At 40.4% G+C, this 15711-nt stretch overlaps 1 long non-coding RNA gene across 1 annotated transcript; it reads right to left on the bottom strand.

Moving 5' to 3' along the window:
• Positions 1 to 14465: 14465 nt before the first annotated feature.
• On the bottom strand, positions 14466 to 15506 carry LOC133812610 (uncharacterized). The gene is made up of 3 exons (XR_009884000.1): positions 14957 to 15506; positions 14695 to 14735; positions 14466 to 14588 (listed from the first exon to the last, which is right to left on the bottom strand). It is a non-coding gene; the product is annotated as an uncharacterized LOC133812610 (long non-coding RNA).
• Positions 15507 to 15711: the final 205 nt, after the last annotated feature.

Genomic DNA, 15711 nt, shown 5'->3' with positions numbered 1-15711 from the left:
AAAGCTTTTAATAATTCCATGCCTTTCACAGAAGTCGGTGAATAAGTCACTGTCAAATTGGGTTCCGTTGTCTGAAACAATCTTTCGGGGCAAACCATACCGGCAAATAATGTTCTTGATGACAAAGTCAAGGACTTTCTTGGTCGTGATGGTAGCGAGCGGTTCAGCTTCGGCCCATTTGGTGAAGTAATCAACTGCCACGACTGCGTACTTTACTCCTCCTTTCCCTGTAGGTAGGGATCCAATCAAATCTATCCCACAGACTGCAAAAGGCCACGGGGTTTGCATCTGTTTCAATTCGTTTGGAGCTGCTCGTGGAATCTTGGAAAACCTTTGGCATTTATCGCATCTTTGTACAAACTCCATCGAATCCTCATTCATAGTTGGCCAGAAGTAGCCTTGCCTTAGAATCTTCTTTGCCAAACTCTACCCCTCAGCGTGATCCCCGCAGAAGCCTTCATGCACCTCTTTCATGAGTTCCTTAGCTTTTTCTGGTGTAACGCATCTGAGTAGTGGCATTGAGTATCCTCTTCGGTACATAACACCATCGACCAGTATGTACCTAGCGGCACGCCTTTGTAGAGTTCTGGCCTTGTTTCTATCTGCCGATAGCACACCGTTCGTCAGATATTCCAAGTAAGGTGCCATCCATGTATCCTCCATTCGAATCTCCATATTGGTCTCAACTGCTTGTATGCTTGGCTTACTCAGTCTTTCCACTGGCACAATGTTCAAAGTGTCAGCATCTTTTGCGCTCGCAAGTTTTGCTAAGGCATCTGCGTTTGAATTCTGATCCCGCGGTATTTGCTGGAGGGTATACTCTGTGAACTGGGCTAGCATGTCCTTTGTTTTATTTAAGTAGGCCACCATTTTTAAGCCTCGCGCTTGATATTCCCCTAGAACTTGATTCACGACCAGCTGTGAGTGACTGTAAATATCAAGCATCTTTATGCTCATATCTTTTGCCATTCTCAATCCAACGAGGAGCTCTTCATATTCGGCTTCATTATTTGACGCGGTGAAGTCGAACTTGATGGCGCAGTGAAATCGATGCCCTTCCGGCGTTATCAATATCACTCCCGCTCCAGCGTGGGATTCGCTGGATGACCCATCCGTGAATAACTTCCACGAAGGAGTTTTGTCTTGAGGCTCAGGCGCTTTAGGCTGTTTGCACTGTTCGCTGTCTGGGAGTTCGGTGAATTCTGCAATAAGATCGGCTAAGACTTGTCCCTTTACTGCTGCTCGCGGTGAATAAGTTATATCGAACTGCCCTAGTTCGACTGCCCATTTTAATAATCGCTCAGCCGCCTCTGGTTTTTGGAGGACTTGCCGCAGGGGCTGGTCAGTTAAAATCGTGATAGGATGGGCTTGGAAGTAAGGGCGCAGCTTCCTAGAGGCCAGGATTAAGCAATATGCTAACCTCTCGATTGGTGGATATCTCAGTTCTGCTCCGATCAGCCTTTTGCTTACATAGTAGACCGCTTTCTGTACGCCTTCTTCTTCTCGTACTAGCACCGCGCTCGCAGCAACTTCTGTAATCGCCAGGTAAATAAACAAAGTTTCTCCTTCTATTGGCTTTGATAAGATGGGAGGTTGTGCCATATGGGCTTTCAAGGCCTGGAATGCTTGCTCGCAGTCTCCTGTCCATTCAAACTTCTTATTTCCCCTAAGTAGATTGAAGAAAGGGACGCACTTGTCTGTTGACTTCGAAATAAATCTACTTAGGGCTGTGATTCTCCCGGTTAAACTTTGTACATCTTTGATCCTTTCAGGCGATTTCATGTCGATCAGGGCTTTTATCTTGTCGGGGTTGGCCTTGATTCCTCTTGAATTTACAATGAACCCCAAGAATTTCCCCGATTCGACTCCGAAGGAACATTTGAGGGGATTTAACTTCATCTGGTATTTGTTCAAAACATCAAAGCACTCTTGTAAATCCTTTACATGTCCTTCTGCCTTTTTAGACTTTACCAGCATGTCGTCCACGTATACCTCCATGTTTACTCCGATCAGCTCTTTAAACATGTGGTTGACTAGCCGTTGGTAAGTCGCACCTGCGTTTTTCAGTCCGAAGGGCATTACTTTGTAACAGTATAAGCCCGTATCGGTCCGAAAGCTGGTGTGATCCTCGTCGGGGGGATGCATGCTAATCTGGTTGTAGCCCAAATATGCATCCATGAACGAGAGGATCTCGTGCCCTGCAGTTGCATCGACCAGCTGGTCGATTCTTGGGAGTGGGAAGCAGTCCTTTGGGCAGGCTTTATTGAGGTCTGTAAAATCCACGCAGGTTCGCCATTTGCCGTTAGGCTTGGGAACCAGCACTGGATTGGAGACCCACGTTGGATAAAATGCCACCCTGATGAACCCATTCTCCTTTAATTTTTCAACTTCTTCTTTTAAGGCTCTCGATCTATCCTTATCGAGCAGCCTTCTCTTTTGTTGTATGGGTGGAAAAGTCTTGTCTATATTCAGGACATGGCTGATAACTGCAGGGTCTATCCTAGCCATGTCTTTGTGTGACCAGGCAAAAACCTCTTGGTTCTTCCGTAAAAATTCCACCAGTGCGTGCTTCGTGGTGGGCTCTAGGTTTTTCCCGACCTTTACGACTCTGGTCGGGTCTTTTTCGTCGAGTTAGACCTCCTCCAGGTCCTCAACGGGTCCAACGTTTTCTTCAAAATCCCCAAAGCGAGGATCTAAGTCTCTATCCTCACTTTGGGCAACACCCTATTTGGTGACTTCATCACCGGATTGGGCTTGTGCATCAAATGCCATCTACAACCTATCCGAGGTAGTTCCCTTCGGTGTTCCATTTTTCGCCTTTGTGATTGAGGTGTTGTAGCACTCTCTGGCTTCCCTCTGGTTCCCCAACACGCGCCCTACCCCTGTGTCCGTCGGGAACTTCATGGCTAAGTGCCACATAGAGATGACGGCCCGTAGATCAACCAGTATAGGCCTTCCTATGACGGCATTGTACGCCGAAGGACAATGGACTACTACAAAAGTAGCGAGTAATGTCCTGGTAGCAGGTGCTGTACCTGTCGTCACCAGGAGTCTGATCAATCTGGCGGGGGCGAGTCCTTCCCCAGAGAAGCCGTATATCGTTTGGTTGCAAGGCTCCAAGTCCTTAACGAACAGTTTCATGCGTTCCAGTGTAGACTTATACAGGATATTCACTTAACTTCCTGTATCGACGAGTACTCTCTTCACCATCATGTTGCCCATCTGGATATCCATGACCAGCGGATCGGAATGTGGGAAACGGACATGTTGGGCATCGCCATCAGAGAAGGTTATTTCACCTTCCTCTGACCGAGCCTTTTTTGGTGCACGGTCTTCCACAATCATCATCTCGATGTCCTGGTCATGGCGCAGAGTCTGGGCGTATCGTTCCCTGGCCTTTCCGCTATTTCCTGCGAGGTGCGGGCCTCCACAAATGGTCAATAAGGTGCCAGTCACGGGGGCAGGCTGTAAGGGTGGCGAGCGTTGGCGCGTGGGCGCCTGCTCGTTGCTACCTGGAGCTTCTCGTTGGGAATTCTCGAGGCCCGTACGTATCTTCTCAAGTGTCCTTGTCTAATAAGGAACTCGATTTCGTCTTTCAGCTGGTTGCATTCGTTGGTGTCATGTCCGTAGTCGTTATGATAACGACAGAACTTGGTAGTGTCTCTCTTCGAAATATCCTTTCGAATGGGGCCAGGTTTTTTATAAGGCACACTAGAACTTGTGGCCTGATAAACCTCTCCCTGAGACTCAACGAGGGTAGTGTAGTTAGTGAACCGAGGTTCATAACGGTTACCCTTGGCGCGCTTATTTTCGGAGGTGGAAGGCTCATTGTGCGGCCGTTTTCCACCATTCTTGCCATTGCCGTTGCCGTTCCCGTTGCCTTTGCAGTTGCCATTAGGTTTGGACCCATTGGCGGCTTTGGCGGGCTCGGCAGCCTTCTTACTCTTGTCTGAGGGCTTTCCATCATCGGCAATAGCTTCTTCGAGCTTGACGTAACGATCAGCCCGGTCCAGGAATTCCTGGGTAGTTCTAACTCCTTCCTTGTGGAGGCTCTTCTAGAGGGGGGAGCGACGCTTAACTCCTGCGGTTATGGCCATCATTTTGCCTTCATCCCCCACTGTTTTTGCTCCAGCCGCTGCTCGCATAAAACGCTGGATGTAATCCTTCAGCGACTCTCCATCCTGCTGGCGAATTTCAACCAGTTGGTTTGCTTCGGTCGGATGCACACGACCAGCATAGAACTGTCCATAGAACTCCCTTACGAACATTTCCCAGGAAACTATGCTTGCGGGAGGGAACTTAAAAAACCACTCCTGCGCGGCCTCAGAAAGTGTTGCAGGGAAGATCCTGCACCGAGCGTCTTCGGACACTTTCTGAATGTCCATTTGTATCTCAAATTTATTGACATGAGATACTGGGTCTCCGTACCCATCAAAGTTTGGAAGTGTAGGCATTTTGAACTTGCTTGGAGTTTCTGCCATAGCTATCCTCTGGACGAAAGGAGTACCTTTCCTCCTATCATGGTCAATATAAGATGTCCTTCCCCCGACCAGCTGTTGCACTGCCTGGTTGAGGGCATCTATCTGGGCCTGTACAACGACAGGAATCGCTGTGGCCTCTGTCGCTGGGGGGACGTTCTCGCCATGCCGCTCGCGACGATCGTTGAGTACGTCTCGCAAATCCTCGTCTCTTCTCCGTTGCTCGCTACCCCCGAGCCGATTGAAGACATTATTCTGCCTGGGCTGCCCCCCAGCATCCCATCCATTGGGTTGGTCATCTTGGGGTATCTGGCTGCCGCCTCTACCCCTTTCTTCATTCCTCCTACCAGCATTTCCTTTGCCTGAGTCAGCCTCATTATACCCATGGCCATCTCTGAACCTCGATTGGTTGTGGTGGGACCGACTGTTCCCTCGATTTCCATCCCTGGCTGAAACGTCCCGAGCGTTAGAGGGTGGCCTGCGCTGGTCGTTATGTCCCCGGGCATTATCATGCCGTGGGGGACCCTGGACCGCAGAGCCTAACTCTGAGTTCCTCCTGTTACCAGGAGGATACTGACCTCTGTTCGGTAGGTTTGGCTCATTGCCCCTACGGCGTCTAGGACTACGAGGCTGATGCTCGACCCTATTCTGCCTCTGTTGCGGGGGATTGCCGCGACCAGCTTGGGATGGAGGCTGTGCCTCAGGGTCCAGTGGGACATCGTCATGAGGTACCTGAGGCTGCTCAGGCCTTTGCGGACTCGAGGGCTGGATTGGTGGGCTAGGATTAGGACCCCTCTGGGGTGGCCCATTGACAGGGTTGTCAGGCTGCGAGACAGGTGCGACCTGATTCCTAGCCAGTTGTAAGCCTGCCTCGAGGGCTTCCATGGCTTCGCTCTGGCGGCGGTCCATCTCCGCCTGCCTTTCGCTTAACTCCCGCGCTGTCGTTCAATCTCCTGCTGTTGCCGTGCCATAACCTCGGCAGCTGTCTCTTGACTGGCTCTCAGATTAGCCAGCTCTTCTTGCAGCGCTCCCAGAGTACTCTTCAGCGTCGCATCATCCATTTCTTCCTCCTCAAAATCTAAATGTGGCTCATCCTCAGCCACGCTTGCAGGAGGAGGAGGAGGTGGTGGGTTTGACGGTGCAGCGGCGGCCGCCTGTCCAGTTTTCCTTGCAGTTTTCGCCATTGATTTTCTCAACAATGATAAATCAGGCTCTCAATGAAAGCACCAGAATGTTGACCCAGATTTTGGCCAACTGACACGGAGTCAGAATATGCTTGATGTGAATTAATGCGTTGAGAAGAACGTAATGACAAAAATAATAAGAACACGATATTTTATAGTGGTTCGGCCCCAGGATCTGGTAATGACCTACGTCCACTTAGATTGTTATTGATATGAGAATCAAAGGAGTGATTAAAGAACAAGGGTTCAATGAGTTTCACCAACCTCTCAAGAACAATACAATATTTCAGATAGAATTACACTAGTATCAAGTAATTCGAAAGCCAAAAAATCCCCCCCCCCTTTAGCTATCTTTCTCTATTTATAGGCTCAAGGGGGATTACATGATTTTGTTGCCGATATTCTCTCCTAAATAATCGGATATCCAGGAGATTGTGTGAGTTAAATTCGGGATTTACAAAGATCTTTATAGTAATATTACATTGCATGTGGAACCATCGACCAGACTGGTCGTAGGTAAGATTGGGCCGCCTCCTGCTTATAATGTGCCTTCTGGTCGATACACTAGCAGATCTCTTCCAGGTGTCAGCCACGTGTCCAGGGATCACTTGCCACGTCATCAATGCCAATTTTTTGGATAACAGTTATAGAATTGTATCTTATTTAATCAATCACTTTTGTGTTTTGTATTATTTTGCTTTGAGTTGTAAGAGTCTTACATTTTTCCATTGAGGCAATTTACATATCTCTAATAGTGAGGATCAGTGATGACGAGTGAATCTAGAGTGTCTACTTGTTAGTCTTTATTCTATTTTCTCTAGAGTTGCTCTAACATTTCTTGAGTGAGTAATTTTGCATAGTAAATGATGCCAAAGTCTTCATTATCTTCTTTCTATCATTTCATGTTGTTGCTCTATGGCTCATTCTGTTGTCTGTGGACCATTTTCAATTATGGGCACTTCTTGTGTCATTATTGGTTCTCTAGAGGTAAAAAAAAAAGGAATGGTTGATGTTGTTGCTTGACGATCCACTACTTTCACGCATAAAAGATACCTTGTGAAATATGTTTGTTTGATTTTCAGATGCATGTAAAAAATGAGGTTGCCATCATCAACAATTTTCAATGGTGGGTAGCCTTATTTCACTAGATATTGTAGTTGAATGGTTGTTGTTTATGGGTTGATGTGTAATTGTTCATATAGTTTTTGTACAAGGTCTTCGTATTTGCAATCTTTCAGTATCAATTCTCCACTAGCTTCAATCTCAACATAATTATTTGTATCGTCCCAGTATCCATTGCTTTGTATTAAAATTGGTATCGATTTCATTTCTTGAAAGGTGCATAATACAAGATTTTGTTTAGAATATTAACATTGGCATTTATACAGTTTATATACCAGAACCAGTGGCAACAACGACAACACAACGTGACAACAACCCAAAAGCAATGGTGGCTTAATTAAAATTTTAAAATATCCTTCCTCTTCGTCTTATACTACCCAGAATATTCAATTCAATGTTTTCTCTTCCAAATTTGTAAAACTAACCAGAAAGTAACCACAGTATAGACACAAATATCATTAAACTATAAGAATCAACCAGACAATAATCAAATTTGATGAATAAATTAGAGCATTAATATTAATTTTGATCAACAGCAAAAGAAATAACTGAGAATTGTATTTTTTTTTTTTTTTGAAGATTTTGATTCGAAATGTTAACGCAACTCCAAATCAACAATTTTTCCTTTGACTTGAATGGTTCTACAAAATTAAAATGATGGATTAGAACCTATTTAGAAGGTTTTTATGATTCAATTTTGCGAAAAAAAAAAATTTAGAATTATGTTTTCTTAACATTTTTTTTTTTTGTTTCAATTTTGGAAAATTGAATGTTGTTTTTCTTTTTTTTGGATCGAGTTATTGCATTCATGCTAATTACGATAGTTTTCTGAACTGATTGTCAGTATCCATGGAGTTTTCCCATTGCTCGGACCTTCTTGACATGGGTGATATGCAAAGGAGAAGGTCTTCCCCTACGAGACTGTGTTTATGACCAAAGAAAAAAAAGTTTGTTACCATATAAATTTTAAAATACTGCTCGTGTAGACATACAAACATAATTTTTTTGTCGTATTTGTGCATACCATAAAAAACATCTTTATTATTAACAACATTATTCATATATTTATACTTAAATTTATATTTTTACTTAATTCGTAATAATAGTCAACATCATTTCATTTATATTTTAATTACATGTATAATGTCCGGTTTTATCTCTAATCAAGAATGATATATATATACCATTAAATTTCTATGCTTTTTATTTAAATTAATATTAATGCTCTAATTTATTCATCAAATTTGATTACACCAAATTACACCTTTATATTTTTAATAATACCAAATTACACCTTTATATTTTTTAGACAACTACATATATATTATTAGTAATAATATACATACTAAAATACATCCTTATATTAGACAAAACAATATAAAAATATCCATTAAACTTATTTTGTTCCAAAAAATAAATTAATAGACCGAATTGATCTAATATTAATTGTTGGGGAGTGAACTTACACCATCTATTTATATAGATTGGAGATGAAACTTACAATATAGGGATCCATTAAAAAAAGTACAATCCGTTAATCGAAATCAAATCTATGACGAGAAGAACATCACTTGTCATGACACCATAAGACTCATGCACGAGGATTAGGTTTTAAGGCGACATGTCACCACCTGGGTTGCGACATGTTGCCTCCCTACTGCCCAGGGGGCCCAAAATCAATATTAATTACCTTCAAATGAATCCAAATTTTTAGGATAAGCTTAGATATTTCATTGTATCACTTTGGACTCATAAACTTTAATTATTAATGCCTACAAAAAACTCATATTTTTGCTTCAACTTAAATTAAAAGTATTAAGTATTTTACACTATATTATGTAACACTACTTAATATTTATATTTAACCGATCTGAACATTAATCACCTGTAATCATTTGAAAATTTATAACATTATTTTTTAAATCAATCAAGTATATATATATATTTTAACTCAATCATTCCATTCTTTAGTTAGAAAACTTTTCCCGCTCTTTTTCTTCTCTTCTTCTCTCTCGGTGATTCCGCCGGAGCTATGGCTAAGGGAGCTCGGAATGGGGGAAAAGCTAAGGGAAAGCGTAATGGCAAGAAGCGAGGACCATCTTCTTCGGATATAATCATCAAAACAAGGTCCATGGATGAAATCTTAGGGGTACAGGAATTGGAAATTGCAGAAGATGTAGAACTGGAAAATATGCAATCGCAAACGGATTTATCCCGAGTCTTGACTGAATCCACGCCAAAACAAAATGTAATCCGCACGGATCTTGGGAGCTGGTTGAATGCATCTGAACAAGCTATGCAAGATGTGTTGTTAGGTAAGCATGCTTCTACTCCGATTTTGAAATCTCCTATCATAGAACAATCTGTCTGGTCTAATGGAGAATCGTCAAAAGGACTTCATTCTACTCAAACTCAGGGGAGGAAAATTGGAGTCAAAATTGAACCCAAGGATATTGAGGAAGAGATTAACTTCTGGCAGCCTTCTATTGTCTGCTATGTTGTGGGAGCTAATCCTCCGGTTAGTATCTTGGATGGATTTGTTAGAAGGCTTTGGAAGGAAAATGTAGACAAAGTAGGAGTGCTTTCACGAGGAATTTTCATTATCCGATTCTGCAATTTGGAATTTCGAGATCGAGTACTCAATGGAGGCTATTTGTTCCTGGGTAAGAAACCACTGGTTATGAAGCCTTGGAACCCGGTGGATGATTTCACAAAGGAAGATATTACTGTGGTTCCCACTTGGATTCAACTGGGAGGACTGGATATCAAGTATTGGGGTGAGAAATCTCTTTTCAAGATTGTGGGGCAAATCGGGAGGCCAATTCAAGTAGATAATATCACTAAGTATAGAGATAGGCTCCATTATCCTCGCATTCTTATTGTGATCAATATGGATCAACAATTTCCAGCAACAATCAACTTTGTTAATGAGTTTGATCAGGAAATTGATATCCAAGTTGAGTATGAATGGATTCCAGTCATCTGTAAAAACTGTTCTGGGATTGGGCATGATGCTCAAGTATGTAGGAAAAAGACTCAAGGGACACAAGTATGGGTACCTAAACAATTGAAACCTGAGAAGAATTCGGAGCCAGTAGTAGATAAGGATGGGTTTCAACGATCCAACAAAGGAGTCAGGAGGACAGTGGTTTCTGCACTAGCAACAGTTATGGCAAATCAATTTGATATCTTGACTGAGGAGACAGGGGAAGGAAGAATAAGCAGGTTGAATACTGAAGAGAGGGGAGATCCCTCTGCAGGGCATGGATAAGATTTTATGTTGGAATGTAAGAGGGATTATCAGCCAACTTAAACATCGAGAGATTAAGAGCTTAATCATTTCCAAGAGAGTTGGGCTGGTTAGTCTCCTTGAAACAAAGGTCAAGAATAAGAACATGGGCAACTTATATTCAAGCTTATTTTCTGGTTGGTGTTTCACTACTAATAATCCTTGGATAGACAAAGGAAGAATAATAGTAGCATGGAATCCGAGTATGTATACTGTTGATATTAGAGTCTGTTCTGGTCAATTCATTCACTGTTTTGCTCGAGCCACTCACATGACAGGAAGTTTTTTTGTTGCCTTTGTATATGGGTTTAATGATGGGAAATTGAGGGAGCAATTATGGTTGGATATTCAGGCATTAGCTTTGAAGATAGATGAGGCTTGGATTATCTTGGGGGACTACAATGAGATCTTGCATCAGAATGAGAGAGTTGGGAAGAGGACTATTATGAAACCTTCCTTGAGCCTCCGAGATTGCATGATTAACTGTCAGATGGAAGATTTGAAGTTTTCAAGGTGTTTTTATACATGGACAAATAAACAAAGGCCTGAGGATCATGTATACTCTAAAATTGACAGGGCTATGGTTAACATCAAATGGACTAATCAATACCTGAATTCTGAAGCTATTTTTCTCCCTGAAGGTATCTTTGATCACAGTCCCATTCTTATTTCCTTCTATTTGGATGTGGAAATTGGAAAGCAACCATTCAGGTATTTTAGAATGTGGAAGGAGGCTCCTTCATATGCAGTTAAGCTTCGCACTCACTGGAATCAACCAGTTTCGGGTACTGAAATGTATAAAGTAGTCCTGAAGTTAAAAAGGCTTAAACATGTATTCCGAGAAATAAATAGAGAAGGATACCATGATATTCACAAGGCTGAAGTTCAAGCTAAGCTCTACATGCTGGAAATACAACAAAGCTTGCATCAAGATCCTCTCAATGAGTCTTTAATTCAACAGGAGGCATTGGCTAGAGAAGAGTTTACACGGTTAAACAGAGCATACCTGTTATTCTTAGCACAGAAAGCAAAAACCAGTTGGGTGATGAATGGGGATGAAAACACTGCTATTTTCCATGCCTCATTGAAAGTTAGAAGGCTTCAAAATCGCATATACTTTATACACACTAAGCAAGGCACCTGGGTGGATACAGCAGATGGGGTACAGAGAGCTTTTTTAGACTATTATCAGAATTTATTGGGGACTCAAATGCCAAGTAGGAGGAAGGTATCACAGGCTATTGTTGATTTAGGTCCTGGAATTTCTGAGGAGCATTCTAGGTTGCTGTCAATTCCGTTTACAGCACAGGAAGTTAAAGAGGCATTATTCTCCATTCCAGGTCTAAAGGCTCCTGGTCCTGATGGATATTGTAGTTTTTTTTATCAGGATAACTGGGAATTAGTAGGTCCTGGGGTGTGTGCAGTTGTTCTAGATTTCCTAACCACAGGGAAATTACTTAAAGAAATTAATGCTACAACCATCACACTCATTCCAAAAAACAAATGCCTGGCCAAAGTGAGTGATTTCAGGCCAATCTCCTGTTGTAATGTGTTGTATAAAATTGCCTTGAAAATGATATGTGCAAGGTTGAGAAGGGTACTTCCGGACTTGATTGAAGAAAACCAAGGAGGATTTGTTCATGGGAGGTACATAGGCCACAAAATTATGGAAGGAAAGCCAGTAAGCCAAGCTGTTTGATTAAAGTTGATCTGCAGAAGGCATATGACACAATAGAGTGGGATTTCATAGAGGAAATTCTTGCTACTTTTAAGTTTCCAAAGAAGCTTATCAACCTCATCATGATTTGTATTCGAACACCTAAATTTTCCTTAATGATCAATGGTTCTTTATGTGGTTTTTTTGCAGCAAAAAGGGGACTAAGGCAAGGAGATCCAATGTCTCCATTATTGTTTGTATTAGGTATTGTTTGTATTAGGTATTAGGTGGACTTATTCAGTTCAGCAAGGCTGCAGTTGGTACTGGAAGAAAATAGTGGAGATTAAAGATCTTTTTCGAGCAAAAATGGCTGAAGCAGTGTTCAGGGCAGTGAAATATGGAATACACTCGGGGCATGCACTATTGTATGATCAGCAAACTAAGGTCCAATGGAGTATGAAATCAACAATACAAATCAAATTACCCAAAAAAAATCGAAAGAACGGGAGAGAGAGAGAGAAAGAGTTCACACAGGCAATACTTTAAAGGTTTGGAAGAGTGGTGGAATATTTGAGAAAGCTTTGGACATTCCTGTCAATAAAACTTCCATTAGAACTATAAAGAGCCCTAGCAAAGAGAGATATTAAGGAGAAGAGAGTGATTCTAGTGCCAAGAGAGAATTCGCAAAAATGAAAGGCATCGCATGGGCCCAAAATCCAACATTCACCTTCAAAATCTAACATATATGTATACAGGACAAAATTCTGGATATATAAACTACAATAAGTATAGTTGCAATTTCATTAGCACTCACCTCAGTGATTTGAATAATAAGATCTGGTTGCATTTCCCACCAATCATAAGCAGCAACAAAGTTGAACTCATCAATAAATTTGTTAAAAGCATCTTCATACTTGCTCCCCAAAATGGATTGTAGCATAAATGTGAGACAAAATAAACAGATTAACAGGATACTAACATGATTATGTTTCCAATCTTATTGGCTTCAAAGCATGACGTGCCATTTAACTAAAATATGTTACTAAACAATGTCTTATACAAAAATCAGTTCATAATGATTGTTATGGTAGAAACAATATTATTTTACACAGAGAAAGACCAAAAATAAATCTTCAACTTAAAAACTTTGGAATATAAATACCTATGGGTTCAAATCAAACCATTACACTAACATCCTATATATCATCATTAGCCATTTTAGAAGTTACTTGCTTACGCTATTTCAATGATTGCGTTAGGAGGAGAGTAGGGCAGATGCCATGGTTCTCTAAAGGTATTAGGACCCATAAAGTACATCGTGTGAACATGGCTTTGAGCTTCTTCAGATTTGGTTCCTCGCACCTCTTCAATAAATAGTAATAATAAATATTATTTTTTAAAAAATGTGAAAGATAATGTGCATCATTTTATCAAAACTCTGGAAGGAAAAAAACGTAATAAAACTCGCCACGAGAAAGTGATTGTAAAATAAGAAATATGTTTACATATGTATATACATACCGCAGATAATGAAAGAACATATGGGAAATGGTGATGACTGTCATGTTGAATCAAACCTGCACGGTTATAAGAGCCTAAACCAATAAATTTTATCCTTAAAGTATTTAACAACGTAGCCAGAAGAACCAAAATGCGCGATAGCAAAACTAAGAAAGGCCAGGGTCCTCCAAAAGTATAAAGCAACTCTTCAAGAGAAGTGTAACAATTTGGCATTCTATACTTGTCAGATATACACTTATAAGAACCAAAAATTCTACAAAGAAGTAAATAGGATATGTAAAGCTACCTCGCATATATATATGAACTCAACACACTAGGAAGAAGATCAAGTGAACAAGGAACACAAAGATTGTCATCTGAGCCATCAGTGTCTTTATATGTGCCAATGGGGCATTCCTGTAAAATTGTATAGCAACTAAATAAAATTTATGTAAAACACAATTCAACTTGTATAAGTAAACTGAGTGCTAGCACTAAGAATATTCTCTTAGTCAAGAAAACAACAAAATGGGAGTTTCATCGCTTTAATTCAACATTCAAATAACATAAAACTTGAAAAATCTCTTCTCAGTTCTAGGTACCCTACTTTATATTTCAATGAACTTATACTACCCTGATTTCTAGTGATTATAACAGAATAATAAAGGGGAAGAAGAATGATTTTGCCTCCATGTTCAACATAAACAATTAAGCTACAAACTATGACGATTGTGTGTGTGCAATAACATATTTTGGGTACCATTGGAAATATGAAACATCCCCTGTAGTAAGTGCCATAGAGGCCCTTGGGACATTTTCTTCCAGTGACAATGCCCTTTTCACCATAAAGACCACCATTATTCCCAGAGCACCTCCACTGTCAGTTAGCATGATTCATAAAAAAAAAAGGAAACTAAGATTATTAAACAAACATAATGGTTGTATACTTGTATGTGACTATTAGGTACAGATTAACAAGATTATTCAAGTTGTACTAAATGCCAATAGGTCCATTACTATGTTTTTAATATTTAGACAGTTAGACCCTTGAACACTTGTTACGACTTAGCAGTCATATTTTTAGAGTACATTTATTATTGTCATGTTTCAATTTCCAACCATATTTATTGCCAATGGAGACACTTATTATTAGTAATTTGGCTAAAACTTGTCAGACTGGTCAACTTGTACCAGCAGTAACAACAAATTGAAGATCTAAACTTGTCAGGCTTCTTAAACCAGAAAAGATCATCCCTTGGCCTCTTCCTTTCTCCATGAACTCTTAAACCAGCATTCTCTAGTGCCAGGGTCGCAATAATATGTTGTAGCTTTGTGCCAATCAAAAGAACTAGCTGCATCTGACAATATTCAAAGGCTCATTTTAAAGGTTATCATTGTTGCAATATATTCAAATGCCTGTTGCTAGCACCTTATTGAAAGAGGAAATAAAGTTTCAAAACTTACTGAAATTGGAATGATTGCAATCCAGAAATAGAGGTTAGAACCTGTTATAACGTACACAAGAAGGGAAAAAAAACTTTCAGCCTCAGTATAATCTAATCAGAATAATGCTTAAATCATATGAATATATCTAATTCAAAGTAAAAATTACAACCTAAATAAAGAGCATTACATAACATATATGTGTATATATATAATCCACTCTGTATCAATATCTACATTATATGTATATACACACAAATACAACTTAGATGATGATTGATACCTCCTACGGGCTTGTGAATCCCAAGAGAGCGAGAGAGAGAAAATCATTGGAATTCGATGTCGTATTAAGCTTTTGATGAAGAAACCATAAAATCAGTTGTCGCTGCCAATGTTCGACTCTGCTCTTCGCCTTCTACTACTTTGGCAACATTAGTAGCGTTGTATCAGATTCAGTTCTCCTCAGAAGCCGATCGAATACACTTGGTCCTCCACCAAAACCCTAAGCACAATCGGAGCAATTAAAGCAGTGGAGATCTCAAAATTCTTACGTGGTGCAGGCAGAGACAGCTTCGCTGGTGTTGTTGACGGCGCCGGAGAATGGACAAAGAATTGGAGGAGAAACTGTCATGAAGTGAGGGAGAGACCATCTGTGAGATAGAAGGCGGGAGGGAGAGGGATTCTACGGCGAAGTGAGATAAGAGATCCAAAGAAAAAAAAAAAGGGAAAAATTGAGAACTACTAACGAGTACTAACGAGTACATACAAGAGTATTGATGTATAAAAGATAGATTCAGTGGGGAGATATAATGGGAAATTGTAGAATGGGGATATATAGAATTATAGCATACACGGTAGTTTGTACATGAGTTGGTTTTGAGCAATACAATGATCTTATTCACCAAAAAAAAAAGTATATATATATATTAAATGTTTATAAATTACATTATAAAAATTTAAATTATTTTAGAACAATAATATGATCATTTAGAAATAATTTTGACCAAAATTGAACTTATAGAGTGTTTTCAAGAACTT

The sequence above is a fragment of the Humulus lupulus genome, chromosome 1 (assembly GCF_963169125.1).
Source record: "Humulus lupulus chromosome 1, drHumLupu1.1, whole genome shotgun sequence".
NCBI classification, from domain to species: domain Eukaryota; kingdom Viridiplantae; phylum Streptophyta; class Magnoliopsida; order Rosales; family Cannabaceae; genus Humulus; species Humulus lupulus.
The sequence above is the reverse complement of the archived record's forward strand: the minus strand, read 5'-3'. Positions and strand labels throughout refer to the sequence as shown.